The sequence below is a fragment of the Ambystoma mexicanum genome, chromosome 7p (genome assembly GCF_040938575.1).
Source record: "Ambystoma mexicanum isolate Mex_15411 chromosome 7p, UKY_AmexF1_1, whole genome shotgun sequence".
NCBI classification, from domain to species: Eukaryota; Metazoa; Chordata; class Amphibia; order Caudata; family Ambystomatidae; genus Ambystoma; species Ambystoma mexicanum.
This window is the reverse complement of record NC_090939.1, coordinates 402,182,600-402,209,420: the sequence shown is the minus strand read 5'-3', so window position 1 is coordinate 402,209,420 and position 26,821 is coordinate 402,182,600. Positions and strand designations below refer to the sequence as shown.

Here is a 26,821-nt window from a genome sequence, read left to right as displayed (position 1 = left end):
ATTGCCTACAAGACCTATGCTTGACAAATTCCTGCACATATTGCTATGAAGCAAGGACATGGTTGCAAAGTTTAGTTATTAGATCTGTGTTGTGAGCCTGCACTCAACCATAATATAGTGTCATGATGTGTTGTTGTGCCAATAAGCATTGTTATCAGGCTTGTTGCGGCCACATCATGACCACTGGCACATGTGCTAATTTCTGAGAGCACCTGTTCTTTTTCATGCCAATGCCATGTTTGTCAATAGCATGCAGTGTAAAGTAGAAATTAATACTGCACCAGGCTCCAACCTGCCTCTGATTCTGCAAACCATGGCAATGTCAACAGATGCATCTGGGCTGCAATGGCTGATAATGTGTGGTGACTGTTCTAGTTAGGCTTTGGCTTCAGATGACATCATTGTAGGGGGAATGGCATGAGGATAACATTGGTATGGTCACTTGTGTGGCTGAGTTTGTAGCAAGGAATTTGTTTGCATTTGAGGTGATGTTGGCACTGGCTAGGGTATTAGCAGTACACATCCATTTAAGTCTAGGTTGCCTGGGTTAAAGCATGCTCTTTCCAGGGTGATCTTCTCACAAACAAGTCCCTGGAATCAGACCTGTCTGTGTATACATGTACACATCAGAGGCCTTTCAAGGTGTACCCCCATATGTGTAATTGTGAGATTAGGTATGTGCAGGTACATTGTGTAGTTACTGAGCAAGCATATCTCAATTCCCTTTGCAAAGTGTGATGAAGTCAGATCCGAATCTTCATCCATGAGACAAATAGAGATGTTCTCGTCCCAGGAACCTGGCCTAACATGGTCTACAGTCACAGTGGGACTCCAAAGAGGAAGGAACACAAGCATACAATCCCACTTACTCAAGTTATGGACCTCCCTGAGGTATGATGCACTTGGGTTGTGGGGCAGCCTGAATCACCAACATGGAGCTTATATAGACAAAGAGACTGAAAGACCTAGAAATAACACAGTTTGTGAATGAACCACTAGAAATAGCCTGGCATAAGTGAACTGGAAAAAGTGGACAGCAGATTCAGGGAGCTAGACATGAAGCCCGCATATTGTACAGTGGAGATGCGTGGATGCCAAAATGGTCAGCATGCCCTTTGAGGTCTTGGGAGCAACAGAGACTACACAGCTGCATGTAATACCAGTTATCCAAATAGTATGAACGCCCACAAAACACAGCGGCTAGTGTATTAGGGTCGATAATAAGATGTACAGGCAGAACAGGAAACAAAGAGAGAGTTACATAGCAAACATGTCGCTAAATCCTTGCGCGAACCATAGAAGCTAGAGATGGGTCTTTGTTGACTGAATCACCATCTGTTCATCACAATAAATCTTTGGTCATGCACAAGCTCTGTCCCTTTCCTGTCTCGTTGGAGCTTCAACGGAATTTCCAGATGCCCCGTAAGTGTAGGGGGAAGGTCACTGCTTGGCCTTTGAATGTCATGTGGTGGAAGGTCTCTAGACTTAAACACACGTTTTAAAATCAGCTCTGATGACAAATCATTGTGCTTTTAAATGCATGTTTCTTTCCATAATCTAGATGTTGTGAATAGTCTTGCATCCCATGAGATGCATTTTGCTACCATCTTCATTCTTGCAAGTTATTTTAAAACAGCTTTTCTGTAGGCACCAGTTTCCGAAACTCGTGCCTTTGGATTTACTTCTGCAGTGGAGTTTCATCTGTACATGTTCATTTCCATGCTGCAGGTGTTGCAGCTGCTATGTTAGCTCTCTGTGTTATCAAAGGTGCACTGTCGGGCCCATCTTCTGTAAATTAGGCATCTGGTTTAGGGCTTTATAATTCGAACCCAGGGCCCATTTAATGTTTACTTTAATTGACCTGGCAATAAGGGTGGGGTCTTAGTTGAAATTTAGGCTTTCGGTATGCTAATCAACAGTGTGCTTTCAATATTTCTGCACTTTTGGGCCCAATGTGGCCAATGGCAATTCATTTAGGTTTTGGGACTGAATTTAAACCCCACAGGACATGTGCCTGATATTTACATGATTGCACGTTCGTGGGCATGCAATGTCATATCAAAGGGAGATTTGAACATATTTATGTGCATATCTTTAGGAAAGGTTTTCATGCGTCTATGGGTTTTTGGCCATGAGGCTCTATGTACTGTAAGGGATCAAGAAAAAGAGTTGGACACAGTATCAGGTTTGGGGTTAGAAATAGTACTTTTATTGCCAAACTAACAAGAGGGGTTGGGAAACTCTTACCTGTCCCGAGGTCTATGAGGGTTTTCCCAGTCTCTACAAAACTAATGTACATTTGTGTCAGGATGTTCAACAAATAAAGCATCCTTCATCCTGTGTCCAATACCCTAAACTGACCCTTACAGGCTAAACTAAATACAAGGTGAAAATGGGATTTTCTCTGACCTATAGACTTATAGCTTTCCCTTGAAGGTCCAAACATAAAACTTGAAGGTGCAGAGAAGAAAACTGATAATGTTCGACCAGGAAAAAAGGGGTTCTTCCTTTCCCTATGTTTCTTCAGGTTACTCACAGTCCATCCGGTAATTCCGGTAAAGTCAATAATGTTCCAATGTTTCTCACAGATATGATGCTCTCTCTGAATATTCCTTTTTATTCACTCTGCTATCTGACAGTTTCAAGGAGGGCATGGGGGAATTCCACCCTCGAATCTTTTTAGTCTTCACTTATTTAATGTTTTCTTGTCACTCAGAAGAAAGAAGTATTACTTTCTTATCCATCTGCTTTCCTTACAAAGTCACAGTATTTTTAAGATATAGTGAAATTTAATTTCTCAATCTGGCTCATTTTGAAAGGCGTATGGTTTCCGCTTCTGTCAATATTTGAGTATTTTAGGTTTTTTCAATTATCATCTTAACCCTGGTTTACTCTCCTGCCAGGCCTTCACTGTGTTTTTATTTCTCGTGTTTCCTTTATTAGTTAATCGGGTATGACTCTTCCCTTTTGACACTGATTGTTATGGTTTCTTACTTGCATAGTGGGGTTTTGAGCTTCTTTAATCCTTCTCCTCTTCCCGGCATACTCTCCTGCCAGGGTATTGGAGCTTATTCTTAAAAAGGGCTATGGATCTTCCCTTTGATTAATGATTGATGTTCCACACTTTCAAGACAGGGATTCTTAACCCCTTTGTCACTTCTCACTTCTTCTTTCACTTCTATTCTCACTTCACCCCTGGTTTACTCTCTTGCCTCTGTGTCACGGCTCTCTTATTTGGGTGTGAGTCCCAGACTCAGTGTTTGCATGGTTCACTATCTTGCCAGGGCTTAATCAGTTTCTTTTCACTTGATTTAGTATCCACGAAACACCACTTCTCCAATATTGGTTCACTGACCCTTTATTCACAAGTTGCACTGTTCTTCATGAGTTTTCAATAGTGTTTTCTTCTGAATTAATTCTATTGCCTTCACTTTGGCTTTCCTGTATCAATTATGCTGCATTCATGTAGGTTTTCCACAGTGTTCACATCAATTCTATTGCCTTCCGCTAGCCATTTCATAATGTATATGTCTGTTTCAATTATATTGCTTTCTTCTTTTGGGCTCTCTCGTGTTAGGTGCAGTGGTGGGTATTCGCCATCAAGCGCTACAATAACCCACGTACTCTCCCTGGGCTTACCAATGTTTCTCAGCGTATTCAAAATTTGTCGGTTTCTCTGCCCACTGAACAGCAGAGCCTCCCATGAGCCGCTTCATCCCCTCTTGGCCTCCTCCTTAGTTTGGCAGCTGCAATCTTCTGCCGGCATGCTTGGGTTCGCTGCACGTACTCTTTGTCAGCCTTTGTAATGCATTCTGCAGTCCGCTCACCACTGATGTTCCATCAGCATCAGCACAAGTCAGTTGCAGTTGGCAACTTTGTCTCTCTCTCTCTCTGTCTCTCTCTGTAAGTGATTTCAACCCGACACACACCCAAGTCAAAGCTCAGCATGTAGTGCACAACTGAAATCCTTATTTATTTTCATCTAAAAGTTCATTATTCTGAACAATATGCCATTCATATCACACCCTTCTCCTTGAACTCCCTCCCCCCATGTCAAGGAGTTCCCCCCTTCTCACCTGAGTACGATCTTTGCTGGATTTCTTGATCGATGCCTTCTTGCGGACGGATCGAGTCTTGAATAAGGCTGCACGAGTATCTTCCGACTCCAGCGTGCGTTCAAAGTTCCAGGATGCAAAGATCCAGGAATCCGGGAAATTTACAGAGTGCGCTACTAGCACACGAGTCCAGGAATCAAGAAAGGAAGGAAGGGGACTAGTAATGGGGTTGGCTTGAAAGAAGCAAGGAAAACAATACCGCGAGCTACGGAGCACACGTCTGGTCGCTACTTCGCAATAGCATTGAGACGCGCGGAGCCACGGGAGGCATGGTCTATTAATAGAACACGCTACGTCCAAGGTGTAGAGCGAGGAAGGTGTTTCACAGTGGACGGCCATGTTGGAAGTACAAGGGAGTGTAAGCCCTGTTGAGACAAGGACCAGGAAGTCCAAAAGGGCCGTGTTTTGTAGTTCATGACAGCATGCCTCCTCCGAAGTCCCGTTCCTCCGGGTTTGCCCGGGTGTAGAAGGTGAAATCTTCTGAGCAGTCGAGGGGCCTTGAAATTAGAAAGTGGTTCCCAGGTTCTTTCACTAGGAGGATATCCTTTCCATTCAACCAGGTATTGAAGCTGATCCCATTTATACCTGGAGTCACATATTCGGGATACTTCATATTCCAATTGGTTGTCGACTAGCAGAGGAGGAGGTCGGAAGGATTTCGGGGAGGATTGGGTGTAGGGTTTTAATAAGGATGTGTGAAACACTGGGTGAATTTTCTTCCAGGAGTCTGGTAGTCTGATCTGGTATGAAACTGGATTGATAATTTCCTTGATGGGAAATGGACCATAGTACCGGGGGGCCAAGTTGTTTGGCCGTAGATGTCGGGGTAGTAATTTCGAGTACAACCAGACTTGATCACCAATTGCATAAGAAGGACCTGGTCTTCTTTTGGAATCCGCATACCTCTTAGTCTGTGTTCTGGCCCTCTCTAAGTTTTCTTTGGCCTCCTGGTGTACGTTGATGAGGGTAACAATGTGTTGTGTTATTCGGTTTTATTTAAATCATTTAAATCATTATCTAATGTAATGTGATGCGGTTGTATTTGTTCTAATGTAATGTGATTGTAACATTTTTGGATTTTGCTTTTGTTATGAAATTTCAATGTTGCATTTAACTACTCATCCTTGAAAATGACCTGCATGTCGGAACACGTGTTGGCTGTTCCTGCTACAATTAAAGCATTAACTGTACTACTAGTGTTCCTTATTCATATAGTGTTTAGCGCATCTCCACCTCAACCCCCTTTTTGTATCCGGTAGAAGTTGGCAAGCCCCAGGAAAGATTTAACTTGTTTCACAGACGTGGGAGTGGCCATGCCAGTATGGCCTTTACCTTTGAAGGGTCCATACCAATTCCTTCTGGGCTAAGGATGAATCCTAGGTAGTGAACAGAAGTAACATGAAACAAGCATTTTTCAGGTTTGGCTAAAAGTTTGTGTTCACAGAGTCGTTGTAATACTGCCTTTACATGTCCTTCATGCTTTAGAGGATCCTTGGAAAAGATCAATATGTCATCCGGATAGACAATGATGAAGAGGAATAACATGTCAGAAAACACCCTATCCATAAAACGTTGAAAAACTGCGGGGGCATTAGCTAGTCCAAAGGGCATGACTAGATATTCATAGTGACCAAAGGGTGTTCTAAAGGCTGTTTTCCATTTGTCTCCGTCCCGGACACGGATCAAATGATAGGCACCCCGGAGATCCAACTTCGTGAATATTACGGCGCCTCTCACAGCTTCCAGGATATCCGAGATCAGGGGCAGTGGGTACCGATCTTTGAGGGTGCATTGATTTAAGCCACGAAAGTCGAGGCAAGGTCTGAGTTCCTTGGTGTCCTTCTTGGGAACAAAGAACAACAAAGCACCCGCTGGAGATTTTGAGGGTCTTATGGTGCCGTTTTCAAGGTTGGTATCCAGGTATTCTCAGAGGGCCTTTTTCTCTGGTTCGGAAAGGATGAACATTGTGCCGAAGGGAATCACTGCTGAGGGATCTGTATCTATGGCACAGTCTTCAGGTCTGTGAGGGGGTAAGTCCTGGACTATGGCAGTTGAAAATACATCAGCATATCCCTGATAGGCCTCTGGGACTTGTATGATATTGGAAACCATGAGTGGTGTTTGCTGGTCTCTAAGTGGTTCTTTAGGGGGTGTCGAGGAGGGATCCAGGAATAGACAGTGGGACATACAAAACTCTGAGCCTAGGAATAAAGATCCTGCTGTCCAATTGATATACGGATTGTGCTTCTGTAACCAGGGCATACCCAATACCATGGGGTAATGAGCTGACTTAATGATGTCGAATGTAATTCGCTCTTGGTGATGGTTTATGGAAAGCTGGATCTGTTTTGTCTGCAGGCTTATTGGTCCTGAAGTGAGGGGTCTTCCGTCGATTGCTTTCACCGGCTGCATGGTGCTTCGTGTCTCGTACGGAATATGATGACTAACAACCCAGTTTTGATCAATGAAAATTCCCATAGCTCCGCAGTCTACCAAGGCCAGAATGGGATAGGTCTTATTCTCGGAGGGCGACAGGAAGGCCTGTAGTATCACCAAATTGTTTTGTCCAGGAGAGTTCAAGGATGGAATTGATGTGGAGCAAACATCTCTCTCCCGAAGCTCTGCTCCATCTAGGATCGGGAGCTGGCGTTTCCCGAACGCTGAGGAGGAGCTAGAGGACATTCCCTAACCAAGTGTTTGTCTGAGGCACAATACATGCACAACCCCGTATGAATCCTTCTCAACCTTTCTTGTGGGGATATAGGTCCATGGAAGGCTCCTATCTGCATGGGTTCTGGTTCAGAGACTGAGCCTGGGTTTGTGTCTGTCTTGGTGGTACTCTCAAAGGACAGCTTCGGAGGATTACCTCTGGATTTCTTCTTCTCTGCCTTCCTTTCCTGGATACAGACATCTATTTGCATGGCAAGGTCCATTAGTGCCTGGAATGAGTTTGGGCGAGCCACTCTGGCCAACTCATCCTTAATCTCCTCATTCAGTCCTCTCCTGAAAAGGTTAAAACTCGCCTCAGGGGACCAATCAGCTTCCTTGACTAATTGCTTGAATCGGTTAACATAGGTGAGCATATCCTGGGATCCTTGCTGAAAGTCTAACAGGCGTTCCTGGGCACTATAGACCTGCTCCGGATGGTCAAACATGGTCTTAGTATGAAGCCATCATAGTCATCTAGGAGAGCATCGCCGGAATTAACGAGGGGCGTAGCCCAGGTTAAGGCGTTTCCTGAAAGGTGGGAAATTATTAACCCCACCTTAGCCCTGGGAGTTGAAAAGTAGTAGGGCTTAAAAGTTAAGTGGACCAAACATGAATCCAGGAATCCACGAAGGGTTTTTGCCGACCCATCATATTTGTCCACTATGCCGCCCAGCAACACACTTTCTTTTGTGGCAGAATCACAGGATAGAAGTAATTGTTTGAGAGCAGCGTTTTCCGCCTTTAGATTCTGCACCTCGGTTGATAGCTCTTGCATGCCACGCATCAGGCCCTGGACGGCCGCTTCCATGTCCATATCGAGTTCGGTCGGGTGGCGTCTCAAACTGTCAAGGAGTTCCCCCTTCTCACCTGAGTTCGATCCTTGCTGGATTTCTTGATCGATGCCTTCTTGCGGATGAATCGAGTCTTGAATAAGGCTGCACGAGTCTCTTCCGACTCCAGCGTGCGTACAAAGTTCCGGGATGCAAAGATCCAGGAATCCTGGAAATTTACAGAGTGCGCTACTAGCACACGAGTCTGGGAATCAAGAAAGAAAGGAAAGGGACTAGGAATGGGGTTGGCTGGAAAGAAGCAAGGAAAACAATACCGCGAGCTACGGAGCACACGTCTGATCGCTACTTCACAATAGCATTGAGACGCGTGGAGCTGCGGGAGGCGTTGTCTATTAATAGAACACGCTACGTCCAAGGTGTAGCGCGAGGAAGGTGTTTCACAGTGGACAGCCATGTTGAGACATGGAGCAGGAAGTCCAAAAGGGGCGTGTTCTGTAGTTCATGACACCCCGGTCACACTGAACCAGGAATCAAGCTAGTTTGCATAAGTAAATATTTATTTATATATTTAACATTTTATCACAATATGTTTTAATAGGTACACAACAATCACCAATGTGGTGACAGAACACTGAATAATATCTTTAGTATACTAGAAATAGGTAATAAGCAAAACAATTGCAGCACAGAAAAGAATACTTTTGTGTTGGTTCAGATCAGACAGCCCTGTGGTTAGCAGTTCCCCCTGAAACACCCCTCAATCCCCGAATAGGCAATGCAAAGAGATAGGAGGAGAGAGCAGGTATTCACGAATGGCACAAATCAAACAGAATATCAGTCCCACTTTCCCCCTGCAAACACAAGAGAAAAACGGAATTGACTTTTCAGCTGTCAGACTGGCTTTAGGGATTAGCTTTAGAATGGACTGGGCAAAAACCCCCGGTCAAAATTGCTGAAATTATTATAAATGCCTATGGGAGCCACTTTGAATAGTTGCACACAAGCACAAGCAATTATTTGGTCAGCAGAAAATAATTGAAATCTTAAGGTCCAAGTCGGAAGCAGGTTAAAGCTATTTTACACGTGTAAAAATGTCTCAAAATGGAAATTCACGGCAAACTTTTCAGTGTGTGATATTCGCAATAATGGGAGGATGACACTGATTTGAAATGCTATGGATAGCTATGGATGTTGGCCACGAGTAGGAGTTGAAATTTCGTGTTATCACAAAACTGAGGGAGTTATGGAGGTTTTAGTAAAGGATGAAAAACAGAAATGTACTTTTAAAAATGACAAATGAGTTTGCTTACACTAGGGGATGACTATGAAGAAGCGAATACCACACAGGGATTACAGTCACTAGATCAGCGTGACCACCTGATAAGGAAACCCGTCTTCTACAGTTGAAAAACAAAGGGTCAGTGCAAAGATAGTTCTAACAATACTGTTTCTGAAGGGAAGATAGGATGGGTTGGAGCTAGGGATAAGGCAAGACAAAGATACTACTAACAATACTAGTTCTGACTGAAAGATAGGATGGGTTGGAAATAGGGACAAGACTATGCAAATATACCATGGGACACTGTTCTTACTATTTATACTCACTGGATACGTTTTTAAATGGGACCATCAGTTCTGGTCATGGATGGGGTCTGGTCTAAGAAAAGAGCAAATCAGGCACAGGGCTGGATCCTCTAGGCCGGTCGCCGGATTGGCACAGGATCTGCTCTTCTAGTCTGTGGGTATTTGGATCAGCTGGATGGCGAGTTCCTCAGGCAAGCCTAGTGGTGGCAAGCCAGAGAATTTCTGGATACTGGTTCAAAAGGCCTTCTCATATCACACAGCACTTTACTGAGTGGGGAGAATACATTTGAGGATTTGGGGCCTTGTTGGAAATCAATAGTCTCTTTTGCTGGCAAGAGATTTGGCATCTGGATCTGGAAGAATATTTAAAGCAGGATGTAGGAAGCTGGATCAGAGTGCTTCACCGGAATCAGGAAGGTGGCTGGATCAGTGAGTCTCTATCTGCTCTCTGCTATCTCTATTTATGCCTTAAACATGACATCACCAAGGCCCATACACCCGGTTTAGCTAGACTTGCTCCTGTGAAAGCTGATTGGGTCAGAGTCTACTCTCTGCCTTGAAAGGAGGAGAGAAACAGAGTGTCATCTTTATGGTGTAATTTTATGATGCTGAGAATCCACCCCTAGCTACAGGAACACAAAGGGCCTGATCACGACTTGGCTGTTACCGCCGGCGGTATTACCGCCGGCAGTAATAGCCCTACTGCCGAACTCCCCGGCGCTAATAGCGCCGGATCACGAGTTTGGTGGTAAAGTAATTCCCCATTGAGCCCATTCGGGAATGCCCCAATCCCCATTGGGCTCAATGGGGAATTTTCGTGCTCTTACCGCCGGCGGATTTCCCGCCAGCAGTAATAGCGCGAATTTTCTGCAGATTTCCCCCCAGCTCAGAGCTGGGGTGAAATCCGCCAAAGCCCTGATTCGGCGGACCCTTAAATCTGGCGGTATTAGCGCCACCGCCGGATTTAAGGATTACCGCCAAAGTCGTGATCAGGCCCAAGGTCTAATTTTGGCAAAATACATATTTCCACATGTGCAACCTTTATAGAAATCAAATATATAGATTGAATATTTTCCATAGCAGCTATTCCTCAAAACCCCATAGCTGTGGGATCTTGTCTCTGCTTTCCACAGAATTTTGCCCTTTTAGCTATGAACACAATGTGCAATTTTTAAGCAAATTTCCACAAATGTGTCTGTTTAACATGGGAATGAGTGTATAATGTTTCACAATTCTAGCAGAAACACGGACCCATAAACTCACATTTATTGGCATTCCTGTTCAGAATAAGCTACACGGTTGTTTTCAAAGGTAGTGCTAAAATTAGGTTAATTAATCTGCCATTTTCCGATTTTGCACCCCTTTTGATAATAAGTTATACGCCTTCTAAAAATGTCCATTACATATCCTGTTAACACCAAATGGTCAGTCTTTGTCACTCCTTGAAGCATATGGTGGCCCCCTCCTTTGGAATTTGCTTCTGTCAACCAGGAGTTTCCTGTGCTGCAGCAGTTTTACGGCCTTTCACACCTTCAATGTCCTGGGTTGGAGGATGGTCATTGTTCCTTTGCCCTTTGTAGAACAGATTCTGTTCAAATCCCGCATTAACACCTCCCTGTGAGTTTCTGCTGAGAAAAGGCCTTCCTTCTGGGAGAAAGATCAGTTTTTCAAGTTATGGCAACTTCAGCCAAGCTAATTAACTTTTTAAACTTAACAAAACCCACATTTGTTGCATCACATACAAATACATTTCTTCCTTGGCCTTAAAATCTGTGAAATCAAACACACAACTAAAATCAGTATTCTTTTTGGGCAACAATCCTGTTTAGGTTTGGTAATTCAGCAGACTTTTAGTTTTATTGAAGCTTCCTCAGTTCTCCTCTGACAGCTGTCATTCAGGGTGCCCAGGGTACTGCACCCAGATTTTTTTCATGGCTGTCAGTTTTCAGACAATCCAGTATTCTGATGAGTGTTTTGCTCTTCATATCAGGACTTTGTATGTTTACAATGCTTCATTAGATACATGACGTTTAGCACCAGGCAAGATTGTGAATGTTGAAAAGTGTTGTGTTATAGGCATTTTGGAGTGTTTGGGACAAAACAAATGTCATTTTTAGGCACATTTTTGGGTTTTATTTGCAAAGTGCTGCTATTCTCTGTGCACTCTTATTGCTGGTCATGGGATCCACTGGCACATTTCTGCAGGATGTGCTCTATTCTATTGCACATGCACCATGGATTGCAGGTTGTGCATCCCTCTTTTGGCAGAATGTAGGGCCTTAGTCTCTTGAGACTTGTGGCGCTCAGAAGAGTCTTCTGACTCTACCCTGCTCCCAGGATTGGCTGTATACCCCCCCAATGTCCTAGCTGGGAAGATATTTTTAAGATGCTCTTAGTGGGCCTAGTCTCATGGAATTCCCCACCAAATTTTACTGACTGATCTCTAGGTAGGTGATATTTCTGAGGATCCAGTTCTCTGATCCTCCCCTCACTGGAGTCTCCCTGATCAGAGAAGCTGGCCCTAGCACTTGGGAACCTGTACATAGATGCCCGCCCATCCATTTCTGGAAGGCGTTGATCCGTCAGTCCCATATTTCCCATTGTGTTGAAGTCTACCATCCCCGTGGCCCTGGGTTCATATGAGCCAGTGGACATGGGGGTGGCAGAGTCCATGGAAGTGAATGGATTAAAGTATCTTATGCCACGGTTCCTGAGGTTATGCTCAGTGGTTTCTCTCTCCCATCTTACCTCATCTCTTTCAACCCCTATTTCCTGATGACATGCCAAGAGCTGACCCGTTTGTTCCTCTGTTAAGGCCTTACTGGTCTCTATGAGTTGTTCTTGCATGGCTATCTGTCTATGGAGCCTGTCATTCTTTTCACAGAGAGCCTCATTGTCTCTCTGTGTTTCCTGCCTCATTTGGGAGTATTGGGCCAATTTTTGCTGCAGAAGACTCACCTCTTGAGTTTGGTCCTTACTGGCCTGATTATTCTTTGCCAGAGGATCCTCCACCTGCCTGGTGTGCTCTAACAGATTTTCATGATCCCTTTTGATTTAACCAAGTTCCTGAAGGGCCAGGTGATTTTCTTCTAACTTTCTTTTTAAATGGCTGACTTCCTGGCCTAGGGCGCCCCTCTCTTGACTTAGAGTTCCCCTCTGCTCAGCCAGGTAGTCCCTTTGTTTTCTAATAGCTTGGGTGTCTTGCTCTGCATTATTTTGCATTAAGAGTATCAGTTCTTCTTGCAGTTTGGTGACCACAAAAGTGATGGGTGGAAGGTTTCGAAAGAATCTAAACCACTGGCAATTGCTCTGGGCAACCTTCCACACCACCGTTTTTTAGCCCGTCTGAGCCGTAGCAAAAGGGGACCAGCCATGTGCAAATCAGTCAGCAGCTGCCACCACCGAAGGTAGCAGCCCAGCCCGAACTGCTAGGCCAGGTCCCCTCTGCACAGAAAACCAAGCAACCCCAGACATGTTTCGGCCTTGTTGGACCTCCTCAGTGAGGTGCACCCTGATTCCCTGTGGCGCAGTGAGCAAGGGACCCACGTCTGGGCATACCCTCTCTCACAAGGAGAAACAAACTGACCACAAAAGTTATGGGTGGAAGGTTTCGAATGAATCTAAACCACTGGCAATTGCTCTGGGCAACCTTCCACACCACTTGCAGTTTGGTGGCATACTGCCTAGGCTCTGTTTCCGCTTCTTGGCTACTCTGGAACCATTGCTCTGCAGAGTCCAGATTAGTCTAGATTTTCTGCATTGCTTCCCCTTGCCTCTTTGTGAAGTCTATATGGTCTGCATATTTTTCCTGTATAACTACTATGTGGAGGTACATTTAGGCTGCTATTTTGGCAATTTTGCATTGCTCTTCTTTTATTTTAGGGGTCATGTACAGCTCACTGAGTGCTTGATGTAATGGCCCCTTTTCATGCCAGATATTAAGGTTGGTTTCAGTGACATCTTGTTTTATTCCCTGCAGCCATACCTGTTCGTCCTGTTCTACCCATTCACCCCTGACAAACAATTTGTGCAGTGGGTGTTCCCTTGCAATATTGATTTCCACTGGGGTCGCCATTCCGGAAATATTAATTTCCTTCTGGCTTTTCTCAGGGTTACTTTACTTTTGCAAACAGGCCCAACTCCTTTGAATATTTCTATTGAAAGGTGCTTATACAGTGTAGCACAGTATGGTAACCCAACAAGATGTGTGTACCCCGTCAGTTAGCACGCTGTGTCAGACTGTCACAAGTGGTATGTCTAATTCAGGATCCCAGATGAGCCCCCAAGAGGTTTGCTGGTCATGGGACCCACTGGCACATTTTTGCTGGATGTGCTCTATTCCACTGCACATGCACCATGGGTGGCATGTTGTGCATCCCTCTTTTTGTGTGATGATGCACACGTTTTTTGTAGGTTTTTGGCACGCACAAGGGTTTTGCCACCGTTGTTGCTGTTTCTATCCCCATAAATGGCAAGGTGATGCCGCATAGCATAGCGGAGTTGGTTGATACATCCCACATCTCTCTCTCTCTTTCTCTTTCTCTCACTCTCTCTCTCTGTCTCCCAACCAACATCAGGGCATAACAGTCTCCCTCTCATCGCCTGTTCAACTGTGTCCTTTTTAAATGTCCCAGTCCTACATAGCATTTGCCAATTACTAGAACGCAGAGTTGATTTGCCATGTTGTTCATCCTCATTACTCCATCCCTCTTCCTTGTCTCAGCAATGGAAATGAAATGGGGGTAGAGGTGCAGAATATTGTTTGATAAAAAAAAAAGCCTGGGAATTCAGTATCAACATTAAAATAAGCCCTAGAGCATTGTGTTACCAGTCTTTGGGTGATACTAGGAGTTATCACTGAAGGGTTGTTTAAGTCTAGTATTCTCTTGCCTCCCTACAGTTTGTCTTCCCCTAGGTGGTCCTCCTGCAGAAAGCTACCTACAAGGTCAGTGTGAGTGTCATTGTCAGGTAGCTTCTGCATTCCCTCCAGAGAACCAGTGATGACATTGCTAGATTTGTCACAGTACACACAAGAAAATATATGCAGCTGTGCTGAAGATTGAACAACATGATACACATTTTCATATGGTGATGCAGTGTATTGCAGATGAAATCGTCAATGAAAATCTGTGTATGATGCTATTACAAGGGACTCATTTTGATGGCCTGCTCACTACTATCTGTGATACTTCTTTCACGCATTAACCAGATATTATTAACACAGTGTTATGCAGGTCATATGCAGCATTGTATTTTACTTGTCTTTGCTAGGTCCTTGCATTGGTTTAATATCAGCATTAAGCACATGAACTCTCCTAGCTATGTACATTCCAGCCCTTCTACAGTTACATTGTTTCATGCATTTGTAGATTTCTCCTTTATTCAAGCCTTTGGCCGAAATCATATATGGCTGCTGTTGCCTGTTCATGCTCCCCACCCTCAAGAGCCCAGGGAAGCGATGGTGGCTACCAGGATGTGCCTGGGGACAAAGCGAGGCAGACATCTATTAGTCTGAAAACAGTGGGTGGAGGAGGTATCACCATAGAATAGCCCTGCCAACAACCCACAACTCTGCACAGAAAATAGGAGTGAGATCCCTAGCACACCACAATGCCCGACAATGGCAGGGATATGTGCCACAGGTGGCCACAACGGAGGGTGTGTGATAAAGTATCACCACCAACCAACCCCACTAGAAAAAATACTCATCCCCCTGCTTACAACACACAAACTTTAAACTAAACACAGCCATACCTCTACAGCACAACTGCACGCACTTCACTACACTGCAACAATGAAACAAACCACACATAGCCTTGCACAAGAGCACATGACAAAGACCCACCGAAAATGCACACCTATGCTCAGTAAATGGTGTAAACCAAACTGACGTTGCCAACGGCACATCACAGCTCTCTTGTGCTTTTTCCCGCTCAGTCCTACTAACTTATCCCCCCACACCTTAACCTCTTGCTTTTTAGATCCACCACTGCCCCAGGGGATCACTCAGGTGGTGATAGTGCCTGTTATAAATATCCTTTAACATACCATAACATGACATAGCATGTCCATGTCCTGCATAAAATCGTCCATTACTCAATACCTTGGCAAGTCTTGACGGCTGCAGTTTCACCCCATCTAAATTATGGATTTTTTCCTCTACCTGGAATTAGCTGCGTATCTGCTGCAGCACCTCCAGTTCAAAATGTGCCCGGTTCACTTTCACCACGGGCTAATAGCACACACCATCATTCCTGTCAACTCTGTGGCCTAAACTGGTTGTTGAGTTCACAAAAATGTGAGTTGGAGGTCATGTGCCGGCTTGGTCCACCTTTATGATAATACATCTCCAACACTGTCTTCTGGCTTGAATCGTGTGCTCTGTTGCCCACCATGCTTTCTTAGTGCTTCTTTCATTATCATGACAATGGGGTCATCCCTTTTCGGTTCCATTGCTAAGGAAACCCCTGTCCTAATCTATACATTCCATTATCAACTTTTTCCACCTTCAGGAAAAAGCTTGCACATCGGTAACCTATATTATTTTTGTTTCTCCATTTCTAACACTTTCCCGTACTGAACAGTCCAAATGATACAATGGTTTAAAAGTGATATGCACAATTTGAAAATGTAAATAAATGGAAAGTCCTCATTAAGGGTATGCCAGTATGACCTCTGCTGATACCGGAAAACTCAATTACCATTACTGCAAGCAGAAACAGTAATGCACCAGGTAATTTAGAGCGAATGCTTGTTCTCCTTTTACTCGCATTCCATTGTGAAGCCATGCAATTATTTTAGGCCGTTCTGAGTATTTCTTTTTATTTTCTCGCAAGTATTTATCACCAATTTTTTCGGGTCTGTATCTTTTTTGCAAGACTAATTAAAGGTGCTTTGAAGGATTTCAGATACACGTCTTTGAAAGTATATGTTACACATGATTTATACTATGGGTGGATAGTTTATAAGTGCTGGCCTGTAACAGTGGGGCAGGGTGCACTTCTCGGGTTCAAATCTTGCGCCTGGACAACTTGGACTTTAATCCTTAAGCAGAAGATAGATCAAGCATCATTCAAAAGGGTGCTAATAACACTTCCTGGTACAGTGCTAACAAGCTGACAGGATCCAGCATGAAGCGCTATATTTATTATTTGTAGAGCGCACCCTTGCTATTTTCAAACTTAGTAGCTGGGTAATGTATCCATTCTAATTTCTGAAGAGCGAAAAACACTATTGCAACATGAAACACATGCTAAACGTAAAGATTATTTCGCAATTTAGCTTCAATCTAGGCACCATCTTGTGTTCTGTTACTATCTGTAATAACAAAGTAAGATTTTTTTTAATTATTATCCCATCCTCTCTTCTACTCACCATATCTCTGTTGACATTATGCATCCACTTACCTCAAAGTATTGTACCTGGCTAATGTGTGCTCTGAAAATGAAATCGTTTCCAAGATAGCATCTTTCGCAATATTGACCTAAATGTCCCTGGTCGGTTTGTCTGAATCACATGCGCCTTTTTATTCCTTCGATTTCTCTTTAAACAGTTTTCTATCTGCAAACTCTCCGGCACCTTTGTATCTCTTGCCAGTTCCCTACTACTAATGCAATCCTGTAACCTTTAACCCCCAGTGGCTTTGCTTGATTCCTTCCTGACAAGATCACTCATCCGCAAAGACCTTTATACATCTGACAATCTTCCGCCGCTTTTTTATTTATCCGTCTCGAATGAAATCCAGTTTCTGTTTCATTTAAAGCAGGAAGCACAGAAATCCCATTCCTTGGCCCATCTCTGTGTCGCTTTACTTCCCCGCTACCTGGTCATCCTTTCTCTAATGACCCCATTGTAGCACTTTCTGAAAAATAATTGTGCTGCTATTGTCTGATTCAGGCCCTATTTCCTTCACTCTTTGAGTTACCATAAGCTCCAGATTTCATAACATGAAATCCTAAATGCATTTGTACAACCTTTTGCGTTTCTATGTTCTTATAGTACTTAAACATGCGGATTGCCAGCATTTCTCAGTTTTTGCTGCAATGTATCAATGCCAGCAACCATGCAGGGAGAGCAAAAAATAAAAACATAACCAACATGTCAGCAATACTGCAAAAGTGCAAAATATGTTAACACTTGGAGCTGTGAACATTAGTGTGAATCGCATCTGGATAGAAATAAAAATGCCCTCATGTTTCCCATGTTGTTGCTATAATTCCGTATACCCCCGGCCCTGTTGCTGCAATCCCAGCCCCGACCTGTATGTGCCCGTGTGTCGATCTGTTCCCTGCCAACCTGTTCACGTGCCTGGTCTCAGGCGCTCTAAAACTAACCATCATATCACATTGCTACGCCTACTCTCTACTTTACACCACCATTCAACAAGAACAGAGCTATACCCCTGATTAATACGGCCTACGAATACAACCCCATGATCACCTCATCACCCTAATAGAACGCAGCTAGCCGAGCACATTCCGGCCACGTTGCTCACATGTGCGTCCTTCAGGCCTAACACAGCCAGACCCCAGTCTGGGTGTCCACCCACCAGACTGCACACATGCAACTGATATCTCCAGCCCCACACCTAACCCTAGGATGCAGCTACCACCGTGCAATTACATCAGCTGCAGAAATATCCGGTGCACCTATGCACCCTATGACACTATCTCTCTCGACTGACCAGAACTACGGTTCCCGAAGATGTTCAACCTACCAGTGCTTTGAAGTCATACCAATGATATAGAGAGCGCTATATAAATGTCAAGTAACATAACATAACATACCAATGTCAAAAGACCCTGCAGTTTCATCCTCCTCATTGTAAACCGATACAATATTAAACGATGAGACAAAATGCAACAAATGGCCCAGAAAACAAAACAAAAAACAAGGGAAAAGTCAGTGATGTTTCAAATGGTTAGTGAAATGGCTTTGCACCCCGAGATCTTCCCTAGGCACATGTATCTTTAGTTTCCCTTTGTGAATCGTGGACTTGGAGGGACTAATAGGCAAATAGAATTTGCTCTGGAAGGGCAGACACATGTACAATTGTATTTGCAGTTGTGAAGTCTTTGTCTAAATGGTTCGCTCTTTTCTAAAATTTCGATTATTGTTGCTTCTTATTTGTTCGAGTTCTCCTTAGAATCGGGGTCGTATCTAAAGCACACCCCTTCCTATTTGGCACCATTGGATATCGAATTGTCGCTTTGAAAGTACAACAAGAGCAGTCCTTAAAAACAATGTTTTGCATGCAATCTTTTTCATGGGCTGCCATCTGGAGTTTTGGGCAGACCGTCCCTTTTATCCGAGAAGCAATAACGATAAGAAATGTTCCTGATTTACAATTGAAGACAATAGCAGTAGCAAGAGTGTATCTCAATTCTTCGCCAACTCCAATGGTGTATTGTTCCCTACTTAAAGACACTATAGGGGGTCGTTATAAATTTGCTGCTACCCTGCAGATAATCCCAGCGGGATAGCAGCAAACTGCTCTACCATTTCCGGTATCTCGGTATTACTGGGATATTACAGGCAGTGGAAAGGGCAGTAAATCCCCATTCCATGGAGTACTGTGGGGCTCCATGGAGGGGAATGGCAATATTACTGCCACCGGTAATATTAGCATTTGTTTGCCGGTGGTGGCCTGATTTACCGCCAGCACTTGGCTGGAGGTAAATCAGTGAGCCCCACCGGCAAACTTGTGGTTTGGTGGTGCAGTAAAAGTGTTGGTAACAGATTTACCAGCACTTTTACTGGCATTTTCACTGCAATACTAAACCTATAATGACCCCCTATATGTGTTTTATCGGTGCGGTTTAGAAGTGGATTATCAGCATTTTCCTATTGCTTATTAGCCATATTAAAAATATGCTTATTTCATGTATCATTTGAAAATGTAGATATCCTTATACTTAACAGTTCTTCTTCCGTTTTGATTCTTTGCTTTGATGTGTCAATGCTTCTATTTTCATCAATAGGCATTTTTTGTAAATTTCTCTCTCCACTTTGGTTGGCATTTAATATGGTTTTGCGTAAAATCCTGTTGATCATTTCGCTACAAAGAAATGTTTGAATCTCACTGAGAGAACGTCTAGAGGAACAATGTTTTCCGTGATTCCATTCTGGTAATGCATCCTTCGGCCTTCTGAAAAAACCCTGCATGAAGAGGGGTCATCAACCTTTTAGGAAGAAGCTCTGCATATATTGCAACGGAGGTGCCAGGCACAGTATTGGCAACCAGAGGAGGAATCTGGAAAATGTTGCCTGAACAATAGCAGAAGATCCATGGAATAGGGTCAATGTCCAAGTGCTGAAAGGATGCTTGCTCTTACGGAGGATAAATAGAACAGCCCTCCTGAAAGAATGGACAACTGAAAAAGGTTGATGATGTAGAGAGGTGATGCAAACCAGAGTCAATGTTAAGAGGATGGAGGAATGCCAGGCTGTCGAGAAGAGCTTTGGAAATTTGCTGCAACTCCTAGAGTGGACATTAATTGGATAGCAATGCTGCATGCTATGCTACCATGTTCATCTCCCAGAGAAAACAAATACAAGCCACGGTGGTGGGTAAATCTGCTGCTTGGTGTGATGCTTTGACGAAATGAACTCTGCCCTGCCAGAGTAGGATGAGTAGTGGTTAAAGCGCCTACTCAGCCCTCACAGTGCTACAAAACAAGAGTGATCCCAATCCCAATCTTATTCATGAAACTGGCACATATAAGAGATATTGCTCCTTTGAGGTAACATTGGGCCTCATTACGAGTCCGGCGTTAACCGAGGCGGTAAAACCGCCTGGTTAACGCCGGACTCGTATTACCATTCCGCCTCCGTGACTCCCGGAATTACCGGGGCATCACAACCCCGGTTTTCCGGGAATCACGGAGGCGGAATGGTGTAAATCCCCATTCCCATTGAGTCCTATGGGACTCAATGGGAATCGGGATCATGGAAACACCGGCAGCATCTTGTAATGCTGCCGGTGTTTCCTCGTCCGCCTGCAGGCGGGCGGTGTTAAACCCGCCAGGTCAGACCTGGCGGGAACATCACCTCCCGCCTGCAGGGGTCGGGATCAGGCGGTCCGGAAACAACGGTGGCGGCGGGTTTACCGCCACCGTTATTTCCGGACCGCCACGATCGTAATGAGGCCCATTGTCTGAGGGAAGGCTATACTCTCAAGCCTAAAAGCAAAGTATAACAGTCCAAAATAAAGGGAATGTCCTATAAGGGTCGATAAAATATATTTATACTTTAATTAAGCAAGCTATCTGCAATTATAACTAAATAGAAAAAAAACACTACCCAAAACCCACCAGTGTTCAAAAACACAATATGCAAAGATAGTAAGATGCAGCACTCTTTGTAGTGACACCGGGTGAAAAGCAATCAAAAAAACACTAGGCATTTTTCTTTTATTTGAATAATACAGCCCGAATATGACATCCTTGAGTCCCCCTCCTCCTCCTGGTTCAGAAGATATGGTGTCAGAAGAGGGATTCAGGCAAACAGATAGAAGTTTGGAACCCATGCTTGTCAGAAGGTTATCTGCCAATGCCATGTTTCCCACACTAACAAACCCGCAATCCATTAGCTGTGACTTGGCTGTGACTTGTATAGCGTATAATTCCTATGGGCCTTAGTATTTTTCCTTCCACCTGGGACGTATATACAGTTGGAAACAAAATCAGGAGTCGTTTGGCGACATTCCCTGAATGTCTTTACTGGGTTAATAGATCCCAATTATCAGGGAGAAATTAAAATAATCCTCCATAACCACAGGACCAACCCCTAACTGGTCAAAGATGGGGAAACCGCAGCACAGGGAATCCTGGAGCAGACTCTCAACCCACTTCAACATGCGGTGGAGACACTTAGGGGAAGAGTAAGGGGAACCCTAGGATTTTGGTAAACTGACGTCCCTAGCGACAACACCAATATGGTAGAGTCTGAGGACATCATCCCGTTACCCACCACTCCTTTGGCCCACGGAATTATTCTGCCCTCACCAATGCCTTTGGGAGGGGTAATGTAGGAGAACAAGGATAAAGTCAGGCCGGACCCTTCTTCTTCCAAAATTGCTGATTCCCTAAGCCACAGAAAAATTGTATTGGAGCTGGATCATTCCCATCTATCTGCCTCCCACCAGGGAATAGGGACAACTCAAAGCCAGGTGATACCCTTGTATTTTTGCCCAGTGGTATTTGCAGACAAAAAGAGCTATGTCATGACCTGTGAAATCTGCTAAAAAATTGAAACCAGTCTGGTATCCCAAGCACCTTTACAACCTCTACCAATCATTGAGGTGCCACTTTCCAGTATAGCCATTGACAGTAGGCCCATTAGAAACCTCTAAATGTGGGACAAAGTTTTATACTAGTAATTGTTGACTATTGTGATGAATCCTGTGAAGTCATCACTGATCGCAGCCAAAGATCTCCTCCCATGTGCCAGGGAACGGCAGCTGCTTCCCGATCCTGACCTTATGGCTAGTATTATGAAGGAGGATCACATGGGAGGAGAAGGCTGTTGGGGAGATGTCATAGTCCCAATCAGGAAAGACAAGGTATTCTTCCCTTCCCAGAGATGAAGATCTTATGATTCCAGAATTCTTAATGGCTTGTTGTCATTTTTCAAGTCCCTCTCATTGTACGATCCCATAAATCCTTCCTGGAAAATTATCTGAACAGAACCCTATTAATACCTCATATACACATAATACTATCTAAACATCTCGTGAATCTAATGGGTTTTATTTAAACACAGGTACAAAACAATACAACTTTAAAAGATCCAAAGTTCCTATAGACTCCAACTCCCATAAAGCTTCAAGCACTGAGACAAGCAAGAAGAAGAAGGAGTCAATGTGGATTTAAGAAAACATCAAACTAAACGTGCAGACTAGGTGTAATAATGGAAATTAGATGTGTGGGACATTTAAACACATTGGACACCTGCAATTGAGTAGTGGAAGTGGAGGAGAGAGATGCAGAGTGGGCGAAGCAGGAAGCAGAACCAAAGGCGGAAGCAGACACTCAGAAAAAGAATGCGCTGAGAGAGGCAAGCGCTTCCAAGCAACTGCTTTTGCGTGTAATTTACCAGAGAAGCAAGAGACCGGGGGAGGAAAAGCAGATGCCTTGGCGGGACCACTGAAAGACCACCAGAAACAGCAGGGCTGTTGGAGATGTGGTCTTGGTGAGGTGTAACAGTTCTACCAGCAGAGGAACACAGTACCGGCGAGAGAACTGACAGAGGGTCTGCAAAGCAGAGAATGCTTTCCCAAAGTAAAAGCTTTGCTGCATCAATGTGCTACAATCCAGAAACACCATCACACAATGGTGAGTCTGCCCATAGGTGTTAGGGTCAACGTAGTGTGCCAAAAGACCTATGAACAATTGAACACTTATTTTGAATATTGACCAAGTAATTAGAACGCCAAAGTTTACACAAATCCTCAGATAAGAGAAGTCAATATGGGGAAAGTTGGAGTAAATGTTTTCACCAGCAAATTAACTTTAATGAAGAAGTTGAAAGGCAGCATTTGTACAAGTCTCCATATATGAGATGTCAATTTGGGGAAAATTGGTACAAGTAGTACCAAAAGCTAACACAGAATAAACACTGAAGGAGGAAACTGTGTTATACTGAAATATAATCTTGTAGGAAGTCCTGGTGAAAGAAGCACATCAGGCAGTGAGTCAGTTAGGAAAAAATATAGCTGGCAATAGAGTGTACCAGGGGATCTTTAAAACCCAGAAGGATTCCTGGCAAGGTATACCATCCTTAAGAAAGTGTTGTGTGGAAAAGACATTTCCAATATTTATCGTTTGGAAAAGACACCTTTTGCCATTCCTCAAGAAAGTGTTGAGAGAAAGAGACATTTGTATTAATCTTGAGGAATCACTGTCCTCAAAAAAGTGTTTTATGAAAGAAACATTTCAACTAATCTTGAGGAATCATTGTTTGAAAATACTCTTTCACCATTCTTGCCATCCTTGAAAAGTTGTTGTGTAAAAGAGATATTTATTGTTTAAAAGATATCTTTTGCCATTTCTAAGAAAGTGTTGTATAAAAGAAACATGTCTGCATCTCTTAAGGAAGCATGGTTTGAAAATTACACTGTCACAATTCTACCTGCAACAATCCAGGGAAAGGGAACCACCTCCTGGATTCAAGGATTGTTTGTGAAATGTTCATATTTTTGTTTTTATACATTTTTTGCTAAATCAAAAACAGAGAAACTTACCTACACCTTTGATTGTTCATTTTTAGTGTAAGGGTCAGATATGTGTTGTACACAAGGACAGTTAATGTTGACTATGAGACACAGACGTATCCTTAGTTTTAATTTCTGAGGAAGGGAAACTCTCTTTAGCATAGGGACAGAAAAGCCTTTATCCAACCGCTTTTCTTTAATAAAAAATTATGTTGTTGGAAACATTGCAACTTTGTGTACACCTCTCTCATTTCTGACCCCCTAAACTATGCTACATCTATTTCCCATTCTTTCCTGAAAAGGGAGGATGCACGTGAGTGGAATGCAGCACGAAGAAGTAGCCTAATGAGGAGGGATACTGAGAAACCCTAGTTATGAATATTGGCAGGGGCCAACAATCGCACCACAAAAACAAACACAGACAAAACCACAGAGGTTTTTGGAGAGCCCTGGGGAAACATGGAACCTTATGCAACTGATAAAGAGAAGAGAAACTGGAGGATTCAATGAGTCTGGTCAAGAGTCCGATTAATACAAGTGTAAAGAAAAGGGACACATTGGTGGACAAGGAGAACGTGAATCCTCTCTCCCCTTAAAGAACAAGAGAATTGCAATTTACTTAGAGGAGTCTAAAGTAATACCTAAGGAGTTTTTTTTTTGGTGAATGGTCAAGAATGATTGTTTTTTTACTGTGAACACTACCCTGCGAGTGATTCCAGCAACATTGGCTAGATAAAGCCAAGACTCAGAGGCCATGTTTGGGGCTAATTGTATGTTTTTGTTAAAGTGGTAGGTTCAGATATTGGATATGTTTTGGACTGAATATTATCTTTTCTTATTTTGATGTGATAAACCTGAGGGTGTCCTCACATCTACTCCCCTTGGTCCTTTTCTCAGGTGGCCAGGGAAAGGCCATTGCTTTTGGATCCAGACTCTGGGGGTGGAGAAATGAAGGAGGATCACCTGGGTGGGGAATCCTTGGAGATTGGGAATGAGATGCCCTCAGACGAGACACAGTATTCCACATTTCTGTTTCAAGAAGAATCCTCTATCCCAGAGGCCATTATGGGGTATTGCTGTCCCAGTGCCACTAACCAGGACAATACCCAGAGATATTACCACTCTAGCAGCACCAGAAAGAATGGGGGATGAGGGTCAAGGGAGCAACATGGTATCCTCCTTTCCCTATTGAAAACCAACCTAAACCTCCACCAACCTCTATTAGCATTTGTAAAATATCTCCCCTCCTTGTCCCAAAATGTTCCTCTGACAGTATTGGGAGGGGGAAGAAGCAACTAGGAGTGGTACACGCCAGTAACTCAGTTCATAACTCTAGTACAGAGATGAGGAAGAGGTGATTAGGAGTAATGAGCACTGGTATCTCTAGTTCTCCACTCTAGAACTGGGATGAGGAAGATTCCTGCAAAGTACTTTGAAGGTCACGCATGTCCCTTTAACTGTGGTCAGGCAAGTCCAATTGGCAGCTTACACCTGCAACCAGTCAAGTGGTTGCAAGTGTATAAACGGAGACCAAAGGGGCAACAAAGAGAGCAACATGGAGGCCTGTGTGGGAGAGACCAGCAGGGGATACATAACTTGAGGAAGCAGCCATGGTGGGACCTGAGAGGAAGCCAGGACTTTGGTAGAAGTCCCATAAGACCTGTGGAGCACAGAGCAAAGTGAGCAGTGCACTGCCACAGGTGTGGGAGCCTCATGATCAGGAGAAAGGAGCTGGACCAGCCAAAAAAGTATGAAAGAAGAAAGAACACTGTTCGCATCTGGGGCAGAGGAGCGGGGATGCCAGCATGTGCTGGGAAGCACCTGATGTGTGAGTGGGGCCCGCAGATACCAGCCCACCAGCCTGCAAAGTAGAGAAGAAGCAGCAGTTCAAGTCTTGCAGAATGGATCCTTTAAACTTGATGAATTGTAGATGCTGTCTCGAGGATGGAGCCTCAAGACCCTTTTCTTTTGAACTGTGTTTCCTTGGACTTGGGGAAGGGAACACCAAGGATTGTTTGGAACTGTATTGCTTTGAACATGAGAAAGGTGATCTTGAGACTTTTGTGCAGTAAGGGGAATCCCACCTTAGCATGGGGCACGTTAGTAGGCCTTCTACCATCCCGACATTTGAGTTAATACATTATTTCTGTTGGAACTTTGAATCTGATCTGTTGTCTGTGTCTTGCTTCATGATGCCTTCACATGATAGTAGATGATCACCCTTAGTTTTAGTTCCTAGGTAGGGAAATCCCTCTTAGCAGTAGGGACAGATAAGCATGTTTCTTTCAATTAAATAAAACAGGCAGAATATGACATCGGGCCCAGGTACTTTCCCACCCTGCCACACACCTGCACTGACTCCTGGAAACCCTTGCACTTGGGTCTGTGTCTGTAACACTACATTCCCCCCCTTCTTCTGCACTAACCAGACACCCCCTGTCTGTGCCTTAAACCTAGCACTTGCCACTTGCTGGCTGCACTACCACTGGTTGTTGTTTTTTAACCTTTGCTTAGCACTTTCCACCTCTTTCTTCCCCTCTGCACTTTCCCCCTTCCCTCTCCCCTGCACTTGTGCGTTCTCAATGTCACTGGGCCCAGTAAGATCACTGGTTTGTTTTCCCTTGTTCCCCTCCCCTGCTTCGTTGCACTCTGAAACACTTGTATATGTGAGTGATACAAATGAAATATCATATCCATGAGTCCACATCCTACGTTTGGTCCACCACATCTCACAGGGATTACACATGGATGATATTAATTTGACGTGTCTTTAATAAGTATGATAAATAATATCTTCAACTCAGATATGGCTTATATTTAAAGTGTAAAACTGACATTAGGTTAATAACTCTCATAGTCATTTGGTTTGGGAACAGTGGTGTCTATCTTAATTGCAGCTACTTCAATGAAGTGACTTAGCTGTGTGATAACATGGCAAACACAAAGGTCTTAGACTGTGGGTCTATTTAAAGAAAACTATTAAGCAAGTGTAACACAACACAGGGTTTGAAGAATAAAGCAAAGTGTACAAATAGTAATGGTTTAGAAGTCCATCTTCGTGTGAATCATGCAAACATAAGGTGCAATTCACCTATGTAGTCAATAAGGAGTACTAAAAACCCTAAAGAAAACTCACCTGTCACAACTAATCCTCAACTTAATATAAAGGTTTCCTAAATCATATGTTTCTAAAATAGTGAGAATGGCTAAATGAAATTGTGAAATTAGGAAAATAGCTTAAAGTTACTCCCTTAAGTGGAAAAGTGTTTGGGTTAAAATCTCTAACTTCAAGTGCTTCACTAAAATGACAGAGTCCATCAATCCAGAGAGGCCTTCTCCCAGGCCTCCTCGGTCAGACAAGCAACAGGGCTGCTTATGTCCCGGGAGGATAGCACAGCGGCAGCGTGCGC

At 43.8% G+C, this 26,821-nt stretch overlaps 1 protein-coding gene across 1 annotated transcript in view; it reads left to right on the top strand.

Moving 5' to 3' along the window:
- Positions 1-26,821, top strand: part of ROBO1 (roundabout guidance receptor 1) — a 2,404,538-nt gene that overhangs the window by 353,712 nt on the left and 2,024,005 nt on the right. The gene's annotated exons all lie outside the window — the stretch shown is intronic.